We start from the raw sequence: 24,834 nt of genomic DNA on the forward strand, positions 1-24,834 counted from the left end.
CTTTTTGTCTCATCAAATTAGGGAAGTTTTCCATCATCACTTGTTCAACTAGGTTTTCTATCCCTTGTTCTTCTTCTTCTCCTTCTGGTATCCCTATTATGCGGATATTATCACGTTTCATATTGTCTTGCATTTCTCTTAATCCCTCTTCATTCTTTCTGAGCCTCTTTTCCCTTTCTTGCTCTTTCTGGGTGTTTTCTTCTACTTTGTCCTCTAGCTCACTGATCCGATCTTCTGCTTCATGGATCCTGCTTTTCATACCTTCTACTGTGTTCTTCAGTTCAGAAATTGTATTCTTCATTTCCTCTTGGCCCTTGTTGAGAGTTTCTATTTCCTTTTTTATGCTGATGTAGTTTTCATTGAGTTCATTGTAGCTTCCCTGTAGACTCTCGTAGCTCATTGTGAGCTCATTGAGCTTCCTGACAATCACTGCTTTGAATTCAATATCTGATAGTTGAATTGCCTCTATTTCTTTTAGCATTTTTTTTGAGGCTTCCTCCTTTCCTTTCATTTGGGGATTATTTCTTCGTCTTCCCATTGTTTTAGAGACTCTTCTTGTTCTCCTCAGCTTCTTATATTGATCTGTACTGGCTCCCTGGGTTTATGTTGTGAACTTCTTTAGTAGAATAGCAGTGAGTTTCAGTGGTGCTGTTTCCTGGATCTCCCAAGCTCACTGGTCTTGGGCTGTTGTTTAAGTTGGCTTTGTGTTTGCCTTTGGGTTTTGATTGTTGTTGAGTCTTGCTTTGGTGGTTCCTTCCCACCAGCTGGTTAAATGTGGGTCACTCTGTCCACCACCTTCTATATTTTGTTGTGCTGGTCAGGGCAGGTTGTGTTGAGGCTGGTTCTTCTGTGTGTACAAGGTTTAAAGAAATCTTGTTCAGTTGCTTGTATTGGGTACTGTCTCTACTGTTTAGTTGTATTTCCAGATAAGTCCTGGATTGAGGTTTGTGTGGTTACTACACTTTTCACCTCTCTTCACCTTCTTCTGCTGTTATCTGTTAGTGGTTCCTTTGTTGTTGGGTTTCCTCTTCCAGTGGGTATCCTGGTGTTCACCTCCTCCACCTATTCTTTTTTGTCATCAGTTGGAGGGGGAAGGCAAAATGGTTTAAGACAGCAACCGAAAATTCTATGCTATTTACAGTAGTAGCAAGTAGGGAAGATATAGGAGATCCTTTCACTATGTATAGTGCTAATCGTGGTCTTCCACCCAGCTAGCTGATTTTTAGAAAGGATGGAAAGAAGATAAGACTCTCTTTGGGGGAGGAAGGATTGTGAGTTGGATCTATATAGCAGGGAGGTCAGATTCTGGGATAAGGTGAGAGAAAAGGATAGTAAATAGGTGTAGTGTGTGAGAGAATAGAATTAACCACTACAGTAATAGAGTTCAGGAAACTTTGAAATGGGCTAAGATCGGCGGGGGGGGGGGTTGTGAAGTAATTACAATTGCATGGAACAGCGGTTATGTACAATAATATTATGGCAACATTCATATGACAGAGTCTATGAGATCTAGGTAACAAGAATAGGGAGTACAGAACATCGAGTAGTGTGCTGATGGGACACAGGTGAGTTAAAGGACAGTAGATTAGTAATACAGTATAGAAAGAGATATCAGGGGAAAGCTGTCAGGTCATACAATATATCCAGCCTAGCAAAGCAGGCTATACAAAAAAGAAGAGGGATATAAAAACCCTGTTAAAAAAAGATGTAGGAACACTGGAAAAATAATAATAATACAAATATGCAATAACTTGCAGGTTCTCTGTAATAGCAGAGTGACATTTATCTCACTGTCCCAGCTGTTGGGATGCCCCTTCTTTGGGGTCAACTTTGGTCTTTTCACAGATCCAGGATTTTGCCTCACTTGTAAGTATTTAGGAAAAAAATTTAAAAAGTAAAAAATAGAAAAGGCAGACGAAGGAAGGAAGAAGAGATAAAATTGGAGGAAAGGAAGGAGGAAGGAAAAAAACAAGAAATCAGGTAAGAGAGGAAAAAGAAATCAAAAGAGAATAAAAACAATAAAACTTAAAAAATTAAAAATTGTTAAAAGAAATAGAATCAAATTAAAAAGTCTCTTGATTTTAAAGTGGCCAAACCGGTTTTTCTGCTCTTGCTGGTTGAGGCAGGCTGAAGGATGATTTGTTTGGCTTTTCTTCCCTGGCCAGTGGATTTCGCACTGGCTCCTCAGCTTTGGGCCCTGGGTGTGGGAATCAGGTCTTTCCCCAGGGTTACTGCTGTGGGCTGGGGTGCGGGGATGCTCTCCCTGCAGGCACACCTGGTGCGCCTGTCCGTTGGTGGGCCAGTGGGCTGGTGGTGCGCCCACAGCTGGGATGCAGACAAGCTGGAGCTACTGATCACTTCAGGAGAATTCCCCAAACAGTGTCCGTGTCTATTCACTCCTTCCTCTTGAGAAATTCCTCCCGTTCGAGCCCACCGCTCCCCACAGTGGCCTGGCTTCTCCCACTGTGGCCTGGCTTCTCCCACCTCCAAAGCTCCAGCCAGACCGGTGACCGTGGGAGTCCGGGTCTGCTGCACGACTCTGCCCCTCAGGTGTCCACCACCGCCTCCAAAGGCGTTCACTGCCCCCGTGTGTTTGCCAGTACCTGGATTCCTCCCAGAGCCGCTCAGACCTTGCTCGGCTGGGGAGGGAGCAGTTGACCTGGCTCTCTCGCAAAAACCCTATGGTAAACCCAGCAGCGGCCCCGGGCCTGGGGCTGCAGCCCCAGGCCCACATGCTTATCCTGGGACCCAACCTTGTTGCAGCACTCCCCTTAGGAACTGTTCTTTGTTCTTTCAGTTCTGCCACAATCCTTGGTCCTCTGTTTTCAAAAATGCTGAAATATGTTGGTTGCTTGCCTTCCTACTCCATAGATCGGTCAGGATTTTCTCCCCTGAGCAGAGGAAAGCCGAATCTGCTCCTTCCTACTCCGACGCCATCTTGAACTCGGTCTTAAAAGCTCTTTTTTATACTCCTTCCCTGACACATTTTTCTAAATCTCATCCTTCTCCTTGAGGTAAATATTATATTGATTTTTGTTTTAATTCCAATACCTTCCTTCCCCTCATTTGTTTGTATCCCTAATTAATATATTATTTGATTTTGTGTGCTTTCAAATTTTATATAAATGGAATCATGCAGTAGGTATAATTTTTTTGCTATGAGAGTGGTTTTTGTTTTGTTTTATTTTTTATTTTTATTAAAGATTTAATTTATTTATTTTCAGAGAGAGAGGAAGGGAGAGAGAAAGAGAGTAAGAAAAGCATCAATCTGTGGTTGCCTTTCAAGTGTCCCCCACTGGGATCCGGGCCTGCAACCCAGGCATGTGTTCCAACTAGGAATCAAGCCAGGAACCCTTTGATTCCCAGTCCATACTCAATCCACTGAGCCACACCAGCCAGGGGCTGGGGTGTTTTTGTTTGTTCGTTTGTTTTTATTTTTTTTGCTTGAGCTTATAGTAATACAATTATTCCATGTTTGTACCTATATCAGTAGTTCATTCTTTTTATAGTTGTATAATATTTCATTCCATAAAATAATATGCTCCTTGTACTTTTCCCCTCTCATATTCTCTTGTTTTTGGACATTTAGTTGTTATCTGTTTCTCCTTTTCTTTCTACTTTTGTTTGTTATTATAAACTTTATTTACCTTTCTTGTAAACAGGTATCAGAAATTTCTCTATGGAGAATTCAATAAAGTAGAAGTACAGAGGCCTATTATATATTATATATATTATACATTATACTATTATATATATATATACTAAGATATATATATATATATATATATGTGTGTGTGTGTGTGTGTGTGTATATCTTAACTTTGGCAAAACAGTGCTAAATTTTTTAAGATGTATTTATTTATTTATTTCTAGAGAGGGGAAGGGAGGGAGAAAGAGAGAGAAACATTAATGTGTGGTTGCCTCTCACTTAGCCTGCAACCCAGGCATGTGCCTTGACTGGGAATCGAAACTGCGATGCTTTGGTTTACAGCCTGAGCTAAATCCACTGAGCTATGCCAGCCGGGGCCAGTGCTAATTTTTTTTTTCAAAAATTATTGTAACACTTTATATTCCTATCAACAGTGTATAGAAGCTCTGGTTGTTTCATATCCTTGATAATATCAGATTTCTTTATTTTTATTACCAGTTTAATGGGTTTAAATTCATATCACATTTATTGTGCACCTCCATGATTACTAATGAGGTTACTCTTGCATTTTTCATATAATTATTGGTTATCTGTGTTCTTCTATGAAATCCTTGTTTAGTTTGTTTCCTTATTTTTTCATTAAATTTTTTATCCTTTCCTTATTGTGCCTTCTCCCAATTTGTGACTTCTCATTTAACCTTCATCATACTGTCTAAATTTTTATGTAGTAAAATTTATCATTTTTGACATTTTCTTTTTTTTAAGATTTTATTCATTTATTTTTAGACAGAGGGGAAGGGAAGGAGAAAGAGAGGTAGAGAAACATCAATGTGTGGTTGTCTCTCACACACCCTCTACTAGGGACCTGGCCTGCAGCTCAGGCATGTGCCCTGACTAGGAATCAAACCAGTGACCCTTTGGTTCATAGGCCTTTCCCTCAATCCACTGAGCTACACCAGTCAGGGCCATTTTTGTCATTTTCATTATTGGTATTTTATTTAAGAAATCCTTCCATATAACAAGGTCATAAAATATTCTTGTATCCTCCTATTAAAGTTTTTAAATTTTGCTTTTTATGTTTTTTAATCAATCTAAAACTGATTTTATGCAAGGATATAGCTTATGTTTTCCTGCATGGGTAGTCAATTATGTAAGCATAATTTATTGGATATTTCATACTTTACCCTTTGATCCATAATACCAGCCCTATCAATCGTTTCCATATGTATGATTATCTGTTCTTGGAAAATGTTTACTACTTTAAAAACTATTTCTCTATCCCTAAACAAAGACTTTACTATCCTATTGACAATAACTTTATTATAATCTTTATATCTGTTAGTACAAGACTTCCACAACCCCTTTTCTTTTCCATGAGTTCTTTTGACTGTGGCTGCATTTTTTCTCTACATGTAAATCTGCATTAGTCAAGGCTTTCCAGAGATGCAGAGACACAGAACCAATACTATATAGATAATAGATATACACATATAAAAATATACTGTATATCTAAATAAATGTATAATTAAGAATTGGCTCACATGATTTATGGAGTATGAGAAGTCCCACAATCTTTCATTTGCAAGCTGGAAACCCAGGAATGTCAGGGCAGTAATTCCAGTTTGAGTGTGAAGGCCTAAGTACCAGGAAAGCCAGTGGGGTTTATCCCAGTCTGCGGGCAGAAGAAGGCTGATGTGTCAGCTCAAGCAGTCATGAAAATATTGATAATTCTGTCCTTCACCTTTGTGTTTTATTTAAACAGACCCTCAAGGGATTGTATGATGTCCATTTATATTGGGGACAGTAATCTGCTTTACTCAGTCTACCAATTCAGGTGTTAATCTTTCCCAACAACACTCTTACAGACACACCCAGAAATAATGTTTAACCAAAAGTTGAGCACTCTGTGGTCCTGTCAAGTTGACACATAAAATTAATCATCATGGAATCTTAGAATCAAATCTTCAAATTAGGAAATCTTACGTTGTTTGACAGAATGGACAGACCTGGGGATTACTATGTTAAGTATTGTAAAATAAGCCAATCAGAGAAAGCAAATACCATACGATCTCATTTTTGTGTGGAATCTAATGAACAAAATAAACTGACAAAGTAGAAACAGATATAGACACATGAGAGAGACTAACAGCTGTCAGAGGGGAGGGGGAGGAGGGACTGGATGAAAGAAGGTGAAGGGATTAGCCAAAGAACATATGTGCATCACCTATAGACACAGACAACAGTGTGGTGATGGCCAGAGGGAAGGGGGAGCAGGGGCTGGGTGGAAGTGGGAGAAGGGGAGGAAATGGGGATATCTGTAATAATATAAACAATAAAAGTAAAGTAAAAAACCAAAAATTGCAAAATCCTCAAATTACATACACACAAAAACTCCTTTGAATTTTGATTGTAATTGCATCAAATCTAAAAGTAGATGTAGAAATAATGGCATCTATAGGTGGGACAAAAGTAGGTTTACAGTTATGCGTATGTGAAACAGAGTTTATTCTTGTATTTTTTATTAATGATTGTATTACTTTCCATAGAAACAACTGTAAACCTACTTTTGCCCAACCCTGTAGATGATATTAAGCTTTTCTACACATATCCATTTATTTAGAACTTTAATGCCTTCTGATCTCTAATTTACTCAAATTATTACATGATAGTATAATGCACATGATACCTGTTCTCTGAAATTCAGGACTTGTTTTTATTACCTAGTGCATGGTCATTTTTTGTTACTTTTCCTGTGTGATTGAAAATAATGTGTATTATACAATTGCTGAGTCAATTATGTCAAGATTGTTAATTATGCTATTCAAATACACACATTGATTTTCTTGTTTGTCAGCTTAGATATACTGGCTTTTATTCAGTTAGTAGTGGTCCAATATATCTTTTCTTATTTATTAATTTTAACCTTCCTGTGTCATTATGCTTCTCATATGTCTTTCTAAATAGCATACAGATGCATTTTGTTTTTTAAGCAGTTAGACCATTTTTTACTAGATCTTTTAATCCATTTAAATTTACCATGATTGCAGGTATAATTAGGATTTATTTCTACCACCTTTGTTACAGGTTTCTAATTATCCTGATTTTTCTATTGGTGTTTTCTTTATTGTCTTATTTTGGATTGATTGTGACCTTTTGGGTCTCACTTCATGTTTTTCCAAAATGTTAACATGCATCTCAACAAAATCCAATGTCAATCAACTTCTTCATCCACCTCCACACAATGCAAGGACTTTAGAACACTTAACTTATATAACTCCCTTCAAAATGGTGTTGTATATATAGATTTTAGATCTACTTTCATGTTGCTAACCAACATAAATTGGACATTTTTATTAATGCTTGTACAGTCAATGTCTGTTTAGATATGCCCACAAATTCCCCGATTTCTTGACTCATCATTCCTATCAGCACCTCACTACCTCTTTCTGAGAAGATGTTCCTTTGGCCTGAAGTACAACCTTCTGAATCTCCTCTGATGGAGTTCTTGTGCTGGTAAAGTGTCTCAGTTTTTTGTGTTCTGAAAACATCAATTTTATGGTGTCATTTCCTTGTCATGCTTTCAGTTTCATATCCCTCTCCAAAACATAAATATTGTAAATATTTTATAGCTTACATTTGGTAATTCTTATCACTGCAGTCTGGATTAAGTTGTATTCCGCTGCTTATTGTTTTTGCTAAACAGATGGGTAAATAAAATAAATGAGTGGAAAAGGATGTCACATTATATTGTTCATGGGCATGAATTTAGGTCTGTTAACCTTGTTAATCATACTAATCTTGACTCTCAGAATTAGGCATAATCACCCAGCCAATGTCAGAACATGCTGAACTGCAAGAGAACTCATGTATCAGAAGAATGATCGCTTGGATGAGCAGAACAAAAGACCTGCTTTCCAAAAGCGAGTCATTTCCATGAGAAGAGGGGGTTGCTGAGCTAAGCGTGTCTCAAATTTCTCACCAAATATTTCAATCAGAGAAATTAATCAATTAACCCTTCTCCCCAGGTAAGTGGAAATACAAGGACATAAAGATATCAGGAGTGTAATTCCAGTGAAGATCTCTTAACCTAGCAGCAAACATTTGCAGTGGGAAGACATGTTGTCTTTAGAAGTGTTTTGTGTTTGTACTAGTTTGCTAGGGCTGCTGTACCAAACTACCAAAAACTTGGTGGCTTAAACAACAATAACTATTGCCCTGACCAGTGTGGCTTAGTTGGTTGGGCATTGTCCTGCAAGATGAAAGGCGGATGGTTTGATTCCTGGTCAGGGCACATGCTTAAGCTGTGGGTTTGGTCTCTGGTCGGGGCATGTACAAGAGGCAACCAATCATTTCACATCGTCTTTTCTCTCCCTCTATTTCTCCCTCATTCCCCCTCTCTCTAAAAATAAATTTTAAAAAGCTTAAAAAACAGTAATTATTATCATACAATTCTGGAAGTTAGAAGTCCAAAATCAAGATGACTGCTGAGTTGCTTTGTTCTGAGAGCCATGAGGGAAAATCTGTTCCATGAGTCTCTCCTGGATTCTGGTAGTTTGCTGGCAATGTTTGGCACTCCTTGTAGATTTCACTGTCCCTGTGTTTTAACATTGCCTCTCTCTATTCACATGAAGTTTTTGTTTGTTTGTTTGTTTGTTTGTTTTACTTATAAAGACCCCATTCTTATTGGATTAGGGACCCACTCCTCTTCAGTATGACCTCATTTTAGTTAATTACATCTGCAATGACAAGGTTTCTAAATAAAGTCATATTCTGAAGAACTGAGAGGTAGGGCTTAAGCAAATGAATGTAGGGGGTTGGAGACGTGATTCAACCCAAACTGTCCTTACATGCTTTGTAAGTTTTGACTATAAGTGTATACACCTTGAAACTTCATCTGTGGAAAAACTTTGAGGCCTGGATTGATGATGCATTTCTCTAGAGAGGGGTTGAGTTTCACCTTGCCAAGTGCCTGGAGTACATCCAACATGCAACTATTATATAATAAATTCTCACTGGGAGGTTTTTCAGTCTGTATATGCAGTATGGATTCAGACTCTAAACTTGCACAAGGTCCAGCTTTGGTTTAAAAATTCTAAAACTTTTGTTTTCTGTTCAGCCCTGTGTTGAGTTGAAGATAGGTAAGTTTTCTTTCTGTTCTTTTCTGTGGGGTGGGATTTTTTTTAGCTCACTCTTACAATGAAGGTCTTAAACTCTAAAAATAATGTCTAAGCTTTTTGCGAGGGTCTCCTACAAATTTTTCCTCCTTTCATGGTTATTAAGCTTTGTACCCAAGCCTCTAAACCAAGTGGTCTTAAACATTGATGCTCAAGGTCACCAGGATTTACAAATGTGTCCAGGGTGAAAACTAGTTTTTGTACTTAGATTTTTGGTTTACTTTTACTTGGAGTTTTTAAGGTTTTTTCTTTCTTTCTTCTCTTTTTTGGTCAACAAAATATATGCAAATAAAAATAATTTGTGAAATGTATTTTATCCAACATTTTCAGTTGTTTTGCTGAAAATAATTATTCATGTTATCTAGCTTATTTTACTACCCAAAAGAAATGTCCACAGGAGGTCTTTAGAGGAAAATCTGCATCCAAAAATCAGTAGTTAATACTTATTGACTGTTTACTATATGCATGCTAATATTATACTAAATTCTTCACATGAATTGCCTCAATTAATATTCATAAAACCTACATAAGGTAAGTATTCAGTTATCAAATATAGAAATTTAGTCTTAGAACAAACAAGATACTTGGCCAAGATCATAGAGACAGAAATTGATAGAGATGAAATTAAAGTTCATCTTTGCCAATTTTGTGCTCTCAAACACTATATTTCCCAAACTAAAATGTTATTGAAACAAGTATGCATTGATTATGTGCATGGATTTAATAAAGACACTGTGATAGCAGATACAGTTATTGCTTTATCCATTATTGCACCCCTAGTGCCAATCATGGTGTCTAGGACATAATAGGAGTTTAATACATGTGTTGAGAAAATTAAAAAAGCAAAGGCAGATATTTCATAGGGACTGTTATTCATATATTTTGAGTCAGATTACCTGCTGGTAGTGGGTTGAAAATTTGATAGTATCAAGTATTTTGGCAGATTTTGGGGGCTCAGTGTTTCTAATGGTTTTATTTCAAATTATCTGCTCTTTACATTTTATATTTTAGTTTTAGTTGAATTTACTGAGGTAACATTGGTTAATAAAATAGGTTTCAGGTGTATAATTATGTAATATGTTATCTGTATATTGTGTTGTGTTCTTATAACCCCAAGGCAAGTCTCCTTCCATCAGCATTTATCATCCCCTTACTCTTTTCTACCTCCCCAACTTCCTCTTTCATCTGTTAATCACCATTTTGTTGTCTATCTCTACTAAGTTTTTTGTTTAATCACTTTACCTTTTCACTTAGCTCCCCAAACCCCTCCTCTCTGATAGCTATTAGTATGTTCTCTATATCTGAGTCAGTTTCTATTTTGTTTGTTAGTTTGCTTTGTTCATTCAATTCCACATATACATGGAATCATATGGTACCTGTCTTTCTCTGACTGGCTTATTTCACTTAGCATGATGCTCCCCAGATCCATCCATTAAGTTACAAAAGGTAAGATTTCTTTTGTTTTTATGGCCAAATAGCATTCCATTGTATAAACATATCACAGGTCTTTTATCGACATTGCTCTGGGGAGAGAATAATATTTTCCTCAATGTATCTCCAGCAGGTAGCATGGCATCTGACACACATGGTATGAATAAAACACTAACTAGATTTAATGAAACTAGTTAAAATTTATCTGAAAAAACTTCATGCTAATAGTTTTTACATGGTTTCAATCCCCCATCTAAAAACAAGTTCTTTTTAAATTAAAGTCTATTTATTCTCTTTGAGGCAGTCTTTAGAAGATGATCTTAGGTAAAATGAAAATTTTACAATACTTTAAAATTGTGTAGATATTTAGTTTCCAAATAACTTTCCATTATTTTTTTTTCCTCATCAACCCTCTGAGTAAGCCTGGCCAGAAAGTTTTTAGCCTTGTCTTATAGATTAGGAAACTGAGAGCCAGATCATGTGCTCAGGAAGTATTATAGCCAAGAGTTGGTCTCTTGCCTTCTAGCATCTAGCCCAGAGGTTTCTACTCTGTTCTTATGATTAAACTATCATTAGAAGAGGGAAGCTTCACTAATTTGAATCATATTAAATTTAAGTAAACGAGTTTTGGATGATGTGATTATTCAACTTGAATGTAATCACTAAGAAAGCTTGTTTAAATGTTAGACTATTAGACTACATCCTCAAAGATTCTGATTTAGAAATTCAAGGGTAGAGCCTCCAGACAGTATACTGTTTTATGGTATATTCATAAAACAAGACATAAGGTCTCAAGAATGGTCTCATGAGTGACATGTGCCCTGACCAGGGATTGAACCTGCAACTGTTTGGTGTACAAGACAATGCTGCAGCCAACTAAGCCACATGGCCAGGGAGGTATCTGTATATTTTAAGAAGAAGAGAAAGAGAAGGAATGTCAGGAGGGATGGTGGTACTGAAAAAGCCAAGCAGATGAGGGACATAGAAGTGAAATCCAAGGTGCATGTTGTGGCAGACTCTGGCCAGCAGAGTCTGCCTGATGTGACTGAAGACAAAAACAAATGCACAGGCTACAGCAATCCTGTGGAGAAAAAGGGACAGCATGACCACTCTCTCAAGGGGAGAGTGCCTCTGAGTGCCTTGACCATTATCTCAAAAGGAAAGTGCACCAACCCTTGCCTGGACAGGCTTTTATTATTTTTCTTGGGTTTTATATCAAAGAAGGACTTATTATCTATTACATAGAATATTGTTGTCTACATAGGTACAATCAAAGAAATAAAAATAATACATGCAGAAGGGAAAGGTAGCAAGCTGATTAGCTTCATTCTTAGGAAAATTTACACAGGCTTTGGAAACTACCTGGAAGACAGGCAATAAACATCTACTGTTTCAGACCAGGATGAGAGAGTTTTAGCAAGAGCAAGCCATAGCAGTCAGTATGCATTTTCTAGGTCTGATTCCCACAGGAAAACCTGGTTTGAGGGTCTGCTCCTGACCACCACTTTGCTTCTGTAAGTTTTCCATACAGAGTTGAGTCACATTTGCCAGATCAAACCAAACCGGTTCTTTAGAGAATGTGACGCCTGAATTCCCTTTAGTTTTTTTATAAGATATTGAAAGAAAATATGGGAACATATTTTGTTAAGTGCACAACATTTGCTGCAAGTTTCCAAGGCATTTTGTATTGGAAAAAGAATAATGTTGATACAGTCCCATATCGAGCATTGACATTTGTTATTTTTCTTCCAAACAAGCCATTACTTTCTATTTTTTCCCTTTCTATTTTCTAAACTAGGTAACAATTTGCTTGTTTTTAATTGTTCAATTGTTCTCATACCAACATGGCAAATATAACTTGAGCAAAAGCCAAACCTGAAAATCCCTTTTCTTTTTTCCTGTAAATCCACACAGAACTGAATTTGGAGATCTTTATAAAGTTTGTTTCTGAGTTTGCATTATGCATTTATTTCTAAAGTTATGAGCTTACTATTTCCCAAGATTAGGAGAGAATAGAGATTTACTTTCAGCTACTTGTCATATTCTGAATATTCTGAGATAAATATTGTACATGGAGGCAGAAAATGTAGTGTTTTAGATATCAAAATTTACCTGTGAAGTAGTATTTGTCCTGCATATCCTATTTTGTCATTGGTTTCTATATGAAATTGTCAACATTTTCCCAAAAATAGGATTTTTCTTCTAAGCCTTGATAAAATCATAAGAAAACAACCATACCTTTAAAAATCACACTTAAAGAACAAATATTTAATAGGTTAATAGCAGTCAAAATAAGTCACAACATAAGAATGTAAAGCAGCAGAGCTTTTTTTTCATTTATACAAAACAACTTAAAGCACTAAAGAAGAAAAAAAAAACTAAGAGTTTAAGGGTACAGAATTCACTGAACTAAAATGTCAAGAGTTTCTATCCACCTTCCATTCTCTTATTCAACTCCCTCACTTATACTCTGTAACAGAAGAACATTATTTGGAGTGATCAAGCACTAATAGGAGCTAATAGGAGCTGAGAGGGGAAGTAGATTACTATTTCAAGCTTACTGTTTGACAGGTGTCATGCTCAGAATATTTTATTTCATTCCAATAAAGCCTTATAAGATTTTGTACAATTTACAAATCAGGAAATGAGTCTCAGATGTTAAGCAACTTGTTTATAGTCACACATCTAGCAAATGGCAGATTAAAGCCAGCTATGTCTGATTTCAAAGTTTACGCTTTCCAGTGAGTTTAATACATCTCCAAACTTTTTAGGTATGATAACAATTTCCCCCTAACTGTTAATTATTTTATTATATAAGAAGAACAAAGAGGGTCTAGAATATTAGCCTACTGCGTCTTCCTATTTTCAGTCTAACTCTCAAACATTATACCTTGTAGAATTTCTGTGTTCAGTTTCAAAGCTGAAAAAAGTATTTGAAATGAATGGTACTTAACACAGCTTTCAGATAATATGGTTTGAGTTACTGTACATTGGACAATGAAAATCTAACTTGTAAAATATTCTTCTTTATGTATCAGTGTAATGTGGAAAGGCAAAACTCAATTTAAAAAAGAAAAATATATTTCTGGTAAAAACCTACATACAGAGTATTAATAAGCTTTTGGAAGGCATGTTCTTTGGATGTATCTTGGTGTCAGAGCTTCTCTAGCTGTCAAGACTGGAGATTCAAATTTGAGGAGTCATCAACATGCAGATCATATTTAAAGCCATGAAACAGGATGGATCACCTCAGCATAAGGTGTTAAAAAAGAAGTAGGCAGAAGACAGAGGCTTGAAACAGAAACTGATGATAATTCATTTATAATGTTCCAGATTTCTCAAACTGTTCCCCCAACACAGATACAATGATAGTAGCTGTACTTTTAGTATCTGGTTGAATGTTAGACATTGTGCATACTTATTAACATCACTGGTAAAAGTGAGGGTACTAATAGGTACAAAGTCTTGGAAAGGGCTGTTGGGAAACATTTAGTGTTACACAGAAACAATATAGCACTCATTTTACACAACACTGGGGCATAGTAGTTCCCAACTTTATCTGTGGCACCAAATTACTTGAGTTTGAATCCCAAGTCCGCTATATCTAACAAGTATTACTGGGAAAATTACTTAATTTTGGTTTCCCTCAGTTTCTTTGTTTATATAACAATGGTCTCTGCTTACTAAGGTTTTTATAAGGACTAAATGATATAAAATATGTAAAACATATGGGAGCTCAATAAATGTTCACAAGTATTATGTGAGAATTGGGTAACTCTGAATGGATCCTAGCAGTTTTCTTTTTCAAGCATCCCACCCTTCGGGGATCCTCTCTAGGGGCTCACCACTTCACAAGGCAGCCATTTCTATATTGGAAAGCTCTCAGTGACAATCACTTCTTCACTTTGGTCATCATTTTACACTCTGGAGAGCTGCAGAATAAGTTTCCTCTTCTATATGATGAGTCTTTAAACCCTTGAAGCAGCTTCCATGTGCTCTTTCATCTTCTCTTCATTGGACAAAGGACACCCTGCTCCTTAAAGAGTTCTGTGGACAAAATAAACTTCAGACTTCCTAATCTACAGATATTATCACTTACCAAAGTTCTTTTTAAAATTTGTCCTTTAAAATATATGCATCAAGACACCCAAAGAGCTTGTTATAGTGCAAATGTAACCTACATCTAATGGGAGCTGAAAGGGACAAAGCAAAACAACAAGGCCATTATGTGTTTGTGAGGCTTTTAGGCTTGACAACTGTTAAAATCATAAAAGCAAAGTAGCTTAATTATTCTGCTAAGTGCAAAGCTAAAGTAACTTCTCTAAAATGTTTTCCTAACTTGAGCAGAACTCACCTGGCCTTTCAATAGGCATACCTATTTATAAATAAATGGTATCAACATGTGGGTCACAACATATATATGAGAATTATTCTTTCAATTTTGGAGTGGCTTTTCGTTAAATGTATCCTAGCTGGACACATGTGAAGAGTCATAATCCATTATTTATCTTGTGCATTTCTATAGGGCCTGTTGCCATAGTAACCAACTCAGACTGAGATATGAGACAATAAAAAAAAAAGCTTAGAAAGATCACAGTACCAGCTGATAACTTGAATTGTGCTTATTGTACTATGATGAAAATGACAGTTGATGATGTTCTACTGAAACAAATGATGAATCAAGATTATAAAGGCCTGTGGAAAAACGTATTGTAAGGAAAATCTGCTGAGCTGCATATGAGAAAACCTCAGTTCAACGAATGGCCCTGTGGTTCACTAGCTGTGCAACCTGCTATATTGTTTAAACTGATATTTAGTTCCCATATTTGAAGACCTGAAATAATAGCTGCTGCACATCTAGTGTCACTAAGAAAAGCAAATGAAAGTTCTTCAAGCAGCTGTCTGCATGGTTGGGCAAAAATGAATATTCTGAAATATATTCACCTGCATTATTGTGCTTCATTTTAAGAGTACATTTTCATAGAATGAGACAAAAAATAGTCCTGAGTTTACAAAATTGTTGCATTATCACACAATTATCGCTCTTTAACAGTGCAAGATGGGACACCAAAACACTGGAATTTATTTATAAAAAATGTGTATTTATTCTTACATGTTTAAACTTCAGTCACTTTCAAAGTACTCTCCATTTGATACAATATACCTATTGAGATGTTTTTTCAACTGCTCAAAAGGTTTTGAACTCCTCAATTTTTATGCCTTTTAGTGCTTCTGCCATTTTGTTGTTGTTTCACTTCTTCCACGTCGGCAAAACGTTTCCATCTGAGGACTTTTTTAATCTAGGGAAACAAGTGAAAAAGGTTGCTAAGGGAAAGATTGGGCAGAAAAGGAGGGTGGGGCATGGGGGTCATTCTGGTTTTGGTAAAAAACTGCTCAGCACAGTGTGGGCAGGTGTACTCATAAATCACCCATGGTGGACTTAGGAAGATGGCAGCCAAGTAGGTTGGAAGCTAAGTCCACTCACTCTTCCTCCCAACTTGGACACTTGGCTGATGTTCTAAAAAATGAACTGAACATTCAGTAGAATCTTAGCTGATACAAAGTTTGGAAGCCAAAGAGAAGAGAAGATGCTTCATTACAGGTGGTGAGGAGATTTTACAGGTGGAAGGGGAAATACCCTGTGCATGGGCATCTGCAGCTGTGGAGAGCCTGGTCAGAGATTATAGCTCTGTGGCTGACTCCCTCTGCCCCCAGGGAAGGGAATCCCCAGATCCAGGCCCAGAGCAACTTGGATACACAAATTTGGGGAGATCCAGGCTACACATACACACAGCAAACAGCATGCCCATAGCTGCAGTGGAAAACACCCACTGTGAGAGTGTCAAAGAAATACAGGCATTCTATCTGCACCTGGGTTGGGAGGAGGAGGCTGGGCACAGCCAGTTGTGTCTGTGAGAGACTCTTAACTTTTGGAGCGGTAGTATGTATGGAAAGCTTAACAGTGTCTCAGTGCTGCAGTGGGACTGCCCAGAGAGACTTTTTAAAAGGAGAGTTGAAATTTCTGGGCAGGAACCTCACACACAGCTGCCCTGTCAGCAAGGGAAAAGGATTGAGGGTGTGGTTTGCTCCCATTCAATGCAGTGTGCAGATTGATTGGAGAGGTGCATAGTGAGGGGATTTCTTGGCCCCAGCCCAGTGCAGTTAGCAAGGCAGAGGCTGCACAGGGTGGAGAATTCAGGGCTCTGTGACAGCAGTGGGCTGGGAACTGGAAGGGCAGGAGGTGAACACCTGAGATTATTTAAAGCTGGACAGAGCCTCCTCTCCTGGAGGATATCAAACCTCTGGGAAGGGAAGGTCAAAACCATCCCCTACCTCCTGCAGGATTGAAAGCACCACCAATAGGAAAAGATCTGCAAAACAGGCAGGTAACACTCAAGAACCCACTTCGGAATGCATTTCCACAAGAGAAAGACAGCTAGACAAATGTCTAAAGGGCCCATTTTGAACTTTTCTCAAGGAGACAAAATACACTGGTTCCTAGGGCCCTGTTTCACTGAGGCCAGCAAAGTAGGGAGACTAGGAATTTGTGCAGCAAGGGCAATAAGGGCCCCACCCAGCATTGGCCTGCATGCTGAGCTCCTGTGAATACCAAACAGAAAAAGCTGGCCCTCTTATACAGATTGGTCCCTCCCTTGAAACAGACAGCTAATTCATCTGAAAATATACGTTATTGGAAATAAACTGGGAGAGACCAAGACCAGTGGTGCAGGGGTAAGAGGAACACAACCACAATTTTCCCAGAAGAATGCACAGTGCCTCCCAAGGGAGACCCTGGGTTCCCACCTTTCTGAACACAACAGGAGCTCCTTCTAGAGGCAGGTGAAAGTGACACAGGCAGTGTTTCCAGAATTTGGGTGCCCCACTCCAGGACCTTAAGCTGATAAAAAAATAGAGACAGATGCAGAAAGAGAAGGTGACCCCCAAAATTCTCAGATGAATTTCATCTCGTTCTTCTTCAGAATTTGTGTTTTTTCTTCCTTTCACATAGCCCTTTAATATTTCTTCTTTTGTTTCAATAGTATTTCAACTAATTTACTATTTTATTCTTTAAATTTATATTTTATATTATTTTTATTTCAATACTCATATTGTACCCTATCCTTGTCTTACTCCATTTTGCCTTCTTCCTGCCCTTTCTTATTTTTATTGTAAATTTTATTTTCCCTGGGTTATGCTTTGCTCATATTCCATAATCTTACTATTTCTCCTCCCTCTGTCCTCTCAAAACCATTCTTCATTCCATTAGTCAGCTCACATTCTTTTTCTCTCTCTTATAATATTTTTTTCTTTCTACCTTTAAAAATTGTGCCTTGTTTGGCATGGATAATGTGGTTATTGGTGTTCTTCTTCAATGGTATTCTTATTTGTTCACTATTTTATTTTATTTCAAGTATCATAGGTTACTCTCATAGGTTGCTGATTTGAGTTAAGAATTTTATTTTTTTCTGGACTTCCTGCTAAGAAGAAGGAGTAAGTAGATACATTTTGCCTCACTGCACCACCAAAAGAAGGACAGTAACAAATTTAAAAACAAAAACTAACCAGAACTGCTAGAAAATGGAACTGTATGAAAGTCAGATAACCAAGGAGTTAAAGAAAAATATTCACACAGACTGGTAGCAGGGATGATACAAGCAACAGGGATGGAGAAGACTCTCGGTAAGTCAGTGGCTGGAGGACTGGGGACGGTGAGGCAGCAGCTGGCAGATTAGGCAAGGTGGTGGCTGGTGGACTGGGTGATCCCACATTTGCTTTCAGATAAACCAGGAGGAACAGCTGGGGAGCAAGACAGACTATGCAACCCAAAATTCTAGCATGGAGAAATAAAGCCTCAAAACCTCTGACTGAAAAAAACCTGTGGGGGTTGTTGTGGTGGAAGAAAGTCCCAGCCTCACAGGAGAGTTCATTGGAGATAGCACCAGGATCTGAGGATGTACACAAACCCACCCACCCAGGAATCCATACCAGAAGGGCCTAATTTGCTTGTGAGTAGCAGAGGAAGTGACTGAAAGCCAGCAGAGAGTTGAGCAACTGGCATTGTTCCATCTTGACATCCTCCCTCATGGTACCACAATGCAGTGATGGGGGTTGTCCTGCCCTTGTGAATACCTAAGGCTTTGCCCCTTACTACATAACAGGCATACCCATACAAAAAAAAAAAAAAAAAACATATGGCCCAACTGAAAGAACATGTCAAAGCTCCAGAAAAAATACAACTAAGAGATGAAGAGGTAGCCAGCCTATCGGATGTACAGTTCAAAACATTGGTTATCCGGATGTTCGCTGAAATGGTGGAGTATTGTCACAAAATAGAGGAAGAAGTGAAGGCTATGCAAAGTGAAATAAAGGAAAATGTACAGGGAACCAACAGTAGTTAGAAGGAAACCGGGACTCGAATCAATGGTTTGGAGCAGGAGGAAGAAATAAACATTCAACCAGCAAAGAATGAAGGAAAAAGAATTCCAAAAAATGAGAAGAGGCTTAGGAACCTCTGGGACAACTTAAAATGTTTCAATATCTGAATCATAGGGTCACCAGGAGAAGAGGAAAAGCAAGAAATTGTAAACATATTTGAAAACATAATGAAGTAGAACTTCCCTTATCTGGCACAGGAAATATATGTGCAGGAAGGTTAGAGAGTCCCAAAAAAGTTGGACCCAAGGAAGCACACACCAAAACACATCATAGTTACATTACCCAAGATTAAAGATAAGGAGGGAATATTTAAAGTATCAAGAGAAAAGGAGACAGTTATCTACAAAAGAGTTTTCATGAGACTGTCAGCTGATTTTTCAAAAGAAACCTTGCAGGCAAGAAGGGCCTGGAAAGAAGTATTCCAAGTCATGAAAGGCAAGGACCTACATCCAAGTTTACTCTATCCAGCAGAACTATCATTTAGAATGGAAGGGCAGATAAAGTGCTTCCTAGATAATGTCAAGTTAAAGGAGTTCATCATCACCAAGCCTTTTTATAAGTAATGTTAAACTGACTTATCTAAGAAAAAGAAATTGATCAAAACTATGAACAGTAGAATGACAACAAACTCACAACTATCAACAACTGGACCTAAAACAAAAACAAAATGACCTAAGCAAACAAGTGGAACAGGAACAGAATCACAGAAATGGAGATCAGATGGAAGGTTATCAGAAGTGAAGAGAATGGGGGAAAAGTTATAGGGAATAAGAAGCATAAATAGTAGGTACAAAATAGACAGGTGGAGGTTACGATTAGTACAGAAAATGGAGAAGCCAAAGAACTTATATATATGACCTGTAGGCATGAACTAAGGTGGGGGAATGCTGATGGAAGGGAGATTGCAGGGAAGAAGGGAATAAAGAGGAGGAAAGAATAGGACAACTGGAATAGCATAATCAATAAAATATATATTAAAAAAGAATTTTACTTTTTCCCTTTCTTAGCCTGGATTCAAATCTCACTAGTATTATTTTTCCTCCCCCATCCTCTCAAAATGATTTTGTTTTATTGTGTATCTCTCACATTTTCTTTCATCATTTGTATAATACTCTTATTGTCTTTCCACCTTTATTAATCTTTGCACAGCTATTTTTATCATTTTTCTTCAATTTTACTCCACTTGGTTCAGTAATTTCTTTATTTTATTTTAGACCTCATAATGTACTCTTCAATTTTCTTACTCCATTTTGCCATTGCCTTTCCCTGTTTACTTATGTTTTAAATTTTATTATCTCCCTTTCTTTGCCTTGTTTCTAGTCCTTACTCCTATTATTTCTCCTCCCTTTTTTCCACTCAAAATCCTTTTTTCTCTCCTTTAGTTATCTCATATTGCCTTTCCCTGTCTTATATTATTTGCTATTTCTCTTCACCTTTACATTTTAAAAGACTTTATTTATTTTTAGAAAGAGGGCAATTGAGGGAGAAAGAGAGGGAGACAAACATCAGTGTGTGGTTGCCTTTTGCATGTCCCCTACTGGGGACTAGGCCTGAAACCCAGGCACATATCCTGACTGGGAATAGAAATGATGACCCTTTGATTCACAGGCTGGTATTCAATCCACCGAGCCACACCAGTCAGGGATGTACACCTTTATTAATTTTTGCTCAATTGCTATTGATATTGCTGATGTGGTAAGGTGGTATTTATGCTGGTGTGGGCTTGATTTTGTGGATACTATTGCTTTGTTAATAAGCATCTATACAACAACTTACAACATGTGGTGGTGGGTCTGACTCCTAGTCCGCCAGCTGGAAGGGTTAGGACCAAATGAATGAGCCACCAATTACCAAAGTCCAAGTTCAACAAGAGAGCCCACATAAACTGAATAAAGGGCAACCCTAGAGCATCCAGATAAGAAGACCAAAGAGACTGTCCCACTGATTCCCACAGAACTCCTACCACAGAAGTCCACCCTGTGAAGATAAGCAGGTAAAACTGAGCAACCTGAGACAGAAAAAGAAACAAGAGTCACTTAAATTAGGAGACAAAGAAAGAACACCAAATCTAAAGCAAAGGAGGAATCCTCAGAAAAAGAGTTAAATGAAATTGAGGAAACCAATCTATCAGACATAGAATTAAAAAAAAAAATGTGGTTATAAGGATGCTCAAGAAAGTCAGTGAGAACTACATGGAACTTAGTGAGAACTACAGCAGCATGAATAAAACAAGAAATTATAAATAAGTACCAGGAAGAAATAAAGAACACAGTATCTGAAATGAAAAATATACCAGAAGTTGTTAAAAGCAGGCTAGGTGAACCAGAGTACTGAATTACTGAGGTGGAAGACAATGTAATAAAAAAAATCCAGTCAGAGCAACACAATAAAAAAAGACTCAAAAAGAACAAAGAGGGCTTAAGGAAGCTGTAAAACAACATGAAACATAATAATATTCTTATCATAGGGATACCAGAAAAAGAAGAAGAGGAGGAAGGGATAGAAAACCTGTTTGAAAAAGTAATGACAGAAAACTTCCTTAACTTGTTGAGGTAAAAAGTAACACAAATTCAGGAAGCACTGCAGGGCCCAATCAAGATGAATCTGTGAGAGGATTAGCAGGGATGTGGACCAGGTCAGAACACTAGGTTTCCCGTCAGCCACAAGCAAAAGCCCATGCAATGAGGGGTACACTGTAAAAACACTCATAAGCCCAACCCCTGTGAAACAACCCCCAACTAGGTCTAGGCTTGGAAGAAAGAGCAAAGACTTTCCCTTTAATCAGCTTTAAAAACAGCCACTAGTTACAGGACTAGCTACCTGCATATCAGCAAATTTTTTCTTTCACGCCTCCTCTTGCAGTCCTTGTGATTTTGCTTTTTCCCTCTGCCCACCTGCATAAGGAAAAACAGATAGTGAATGAGTGTTTCAGTTTAGACCGGACTCCAAAAATCGCTTTCTAGTAGAAATTAGTGTTAGTTACAGGTTTTGTGTGAGAGCTTTTGGCATTTGCTGAGCTCCAAAGACAAAAGGAACTTCCTCCCCTTGGCTCAAGAAATCAAGTGTTCAGAAACCACATGAGTCAGAACCTTGTGAGGTAGTCTTGGATCAATTCCTGAGACATGCAGGGGCCTTATAGGGACCTCCAAAACCACTTAATCTAACTTCTGGATCATTCAGGAAAGCGTGATATAAAGGTTGGTCACCTAGTGCTTCAAGCCCCCCACCCCCTTGCAGTCTTAAATGCTTGGGGGAGAACCTGAGACCCATAAGCAAGGTTAGGGTACCTGGAATTCCCACTACCCCCTCACTGACTGTCTTCCACCAACAGCACATTTTGACCCACTACATTCTTTTCACTAGCAAGAAGTAGGATTTAAAGGTGCAGACAGAGTGCAAATGAAACTGAAACTGGTTTTGTAATCATGGTGTTTGTGGTGGGAGGAATTTCAGAAAAGGTTCTTTTATTTGTTAAAAATTTTTCTTTAAAGGTTTCTACAAATCCTCAACCATGGGGAATGGGCTCTCTAAAAAACAAGAGCAATATTTTAAACTAATTCAGCAGCTTTTTACAGCTGCTGGATGTCTACCAGATAAGGGATCTTTAGATTTGGAAATATGGGAAAAAGTAGGGCAAAGAAGCCCTCATACTCAGAAAAGCTTAGACAAAAAGAGAAGGGACCTATGGGACGGTGGCAGTGGAGACTCTAGATGCCTGTAGAACACTTCCCATGGGTTGCCCCAGCTGCGGCTGGCTTCACGGCCACACTGGGTGATCCCAGCCCATGCACTGGCTGAATGCACTTGCAGCGTGGCAGGCCCAGATCTCTCCAGTGAGGGCAGGCAGCAGCAGTAGAGGGCACAGTTGGTCCCCCTCACCTCCCCTCCTCCCCGTGCACTTGGGAGCAACCTATCCCCATGTTCAGTGTTGGGTGTGGTCCTGACCCACTGGATCCACCCCTGGGGCCATGGTTCCACAGGGCACCTTGCCTTGTCTAGCACCTAGCAGCAGACTTAGAACTGGCACAGACAGCATGTCACAAAGGGGAGTTCCACCCAGGTCATCCCTAAGGTAAGAGACAATAGCCCCCATGCTTTGAGAGGCTACTGGCATGCTTAATTTTGAAGTGATTTCTATTTTATTTGTGTTTCTATACCTAAGATAGGGGCATTTCTCAGTCCTATAAAAGTATATAGACTCTTAAATGTTTTGGTCTGGATGAGCAAGTTGGGTGGATTCAGCCTTACATCCTTCCTTCCCCACTTAATATCTGGGGCAGGGACCTCCTCACTCAATTGGGAATGCAAATCATTCTGCTCTCAGCATTAACCCCAGAGGGTTGCAACCTTGAAGAATTTGGCAAACAGATGTTAATCCTAGACCTAGGAACTACCTGGTCCCAAGAACAATAGAGTAATGGATTTGCTGCTCAAACTCTTTGCAGCTTGCCCAAACAGCAGGGGGCCTGTCTTTCCAAGCAGACACAAACTCAGGTGCTCTATAGGCCCCTCCCCTCACTGGAGAATCAGCAAAGAATATTACAGCTTGAGGCCTTCAGCCACTTAGGCTGTCCACAAGAAACCAAGACTAATAATAGCCTGGGATATATTACACGTATAACCCATAAACACAAGTCACTCAGATTTTCTTAGAAAAATGGGGAATTTGTCATAAAACAGGTATCCCCCAAGAATTTCATCATGCTAGCAATATAAACATATTTTTTAAATTGTGATAATAAAGTCATCCACAGACAAACACTCTGTGCAAAAAAGGCCTGCAGTTCCATACCCCTTGGTCTTATACAAAGACCCAACGGGAAGGAAGATGAAAAGGCCTAGTTGAACTATTAACTGTGGAAAGAGGGTATGCTTGTGTTTACTCTCGAGAATGTCCTTTGGAACTGCCAGTGAAGAGGGTGAAGCCATATCACAGAAAAGGCTTCCCAGGCCTTGACCCACCTCCACCCATTGGACCCTCCCGATCCAGACTTCTCCAAGCTGTGTGTCACCACACTCCAGTGGAATTCCAGCCAGCCCTCCTGGAGTGATATTCAACATCACCTAAGTGGAGCTTTTTCTACCAACTTAAAGGGAAAAATTGATAAATTGAAGCTAGAGCTACATCAGCAGCTGCAGGACATTCAATGCTTAACTGAGCAGGAAGTTTTTCAGAATCTCCATGATAATTTCATTTGGCTGAACCCCAAAAATTGGTTTGATGGACTTAATCTGAGAATGTGGGTATTTGGAGCCACCAGATGTTTACTGATCCAAATAATGCTTTGTGTACTTTGATGCATTTGCAAATTATTTTCCCAAGGTTGTATAAGAGACCAGCAAGTAACAAGCTTTGTAGGTTCTATAGCAGTCCTAACTAAAAACAAGGGAGGAGGTGTAGGGAACCGCTTCACAGGGCATGGAAATGTAGCTCAGCACCCACATGGAAAACCAATGGGGAGAGAGTTGGCATGCAGGACCACACCTGTAAAGAAGTTCTCCTGTGGGAAATCAGGCCTGCATTATACCTAAGCTGCTTTGTGACTTACTCTTCCTAAAACTCTCTCACCCTGAGTTCAGGCGGAAAATGTTCACTGCATATCTTTAAAGTAACTTCCTGAAGTCTGTGCTAATTTTCCCAAGGACTGAAGTTTAACCAGACCTGTTACTCTTATTGTTCCCTTGCATTTGCAATAATTTTTTCTTGTTAATCTATAAGAAGTAATCAATAACATCCCTTTTGTTCCTATCTGTAAAAAGTAATTACCTAAAGCAAACCTCAGTATAATAAATGAAAACCTTCTTTGATGTATGCCATTAGAAAGCCAATAAAAGCTTGCCAAGGCAAGGGTCAGTGTGCTCTCCTCTTGAGAGAGTAGCCATGCTGTCCCATTTCCCCCACAGCAATCAGTAGTCTGTGTGAATTATCCATAATGCTGCAGACACTGTGGGCTGGTGTCCATGTCACCCATAAGCAATTGGGATTCATCCCAGGGATGCAAGGATGTTACCATAGTGGCAAATCAGTAAATGTAATACACCACATAAACAAAATGAAGGACAAAACTCTCATGATATTTCAATAGATGTTAAAAATCATTTGATAAAACTCAGCACCCCTTTTATAACAAAACATTCAGCAAA

The 24,834-nt window shown here is 38.5% G+C and overlaps 1 long non-coding RNA gene across 1 annotated transcript; it reads right to left on the bottom strand.

The window, feature by feature from the left end:
* Window positions 1–1,610: 1,610 nt before the first annotated feature.
* Window positions 1,611–24,251, bottom strand: LOC118498494. The gene is made up of 3 exons (XR_004900977.1): window positions 23,574–24,251; window positions 4,937–4,941; window positions 1,611–1,622 (listed from the first exon to the last, which is right to left on the bottom strand). It is a non-coding gene; the product is annotated as an uncharacterized LOC118498494 (long non-coding RNA).
* Between the last annotated feature and the right edge of the window lie 583 nt (window positions 24,252–24,834).

This window comes from Phyllostomus discolor, chromosome X (assembly GCF_004126475.2).
Source record: "Phyllostomus discolor isolate MPI-MPIP mPhyDis1 chromosome X, mPhyDis1.pri.v3, whole genome shotgun sequence".
Taxonomy (NCBI): domain Eukaryota; kingdom Metazoa; phylum Chordata; class Mammalia; order Chiroptera; family Phyllostomidae; genus Phyllostomus; species Phyllostomus discolor.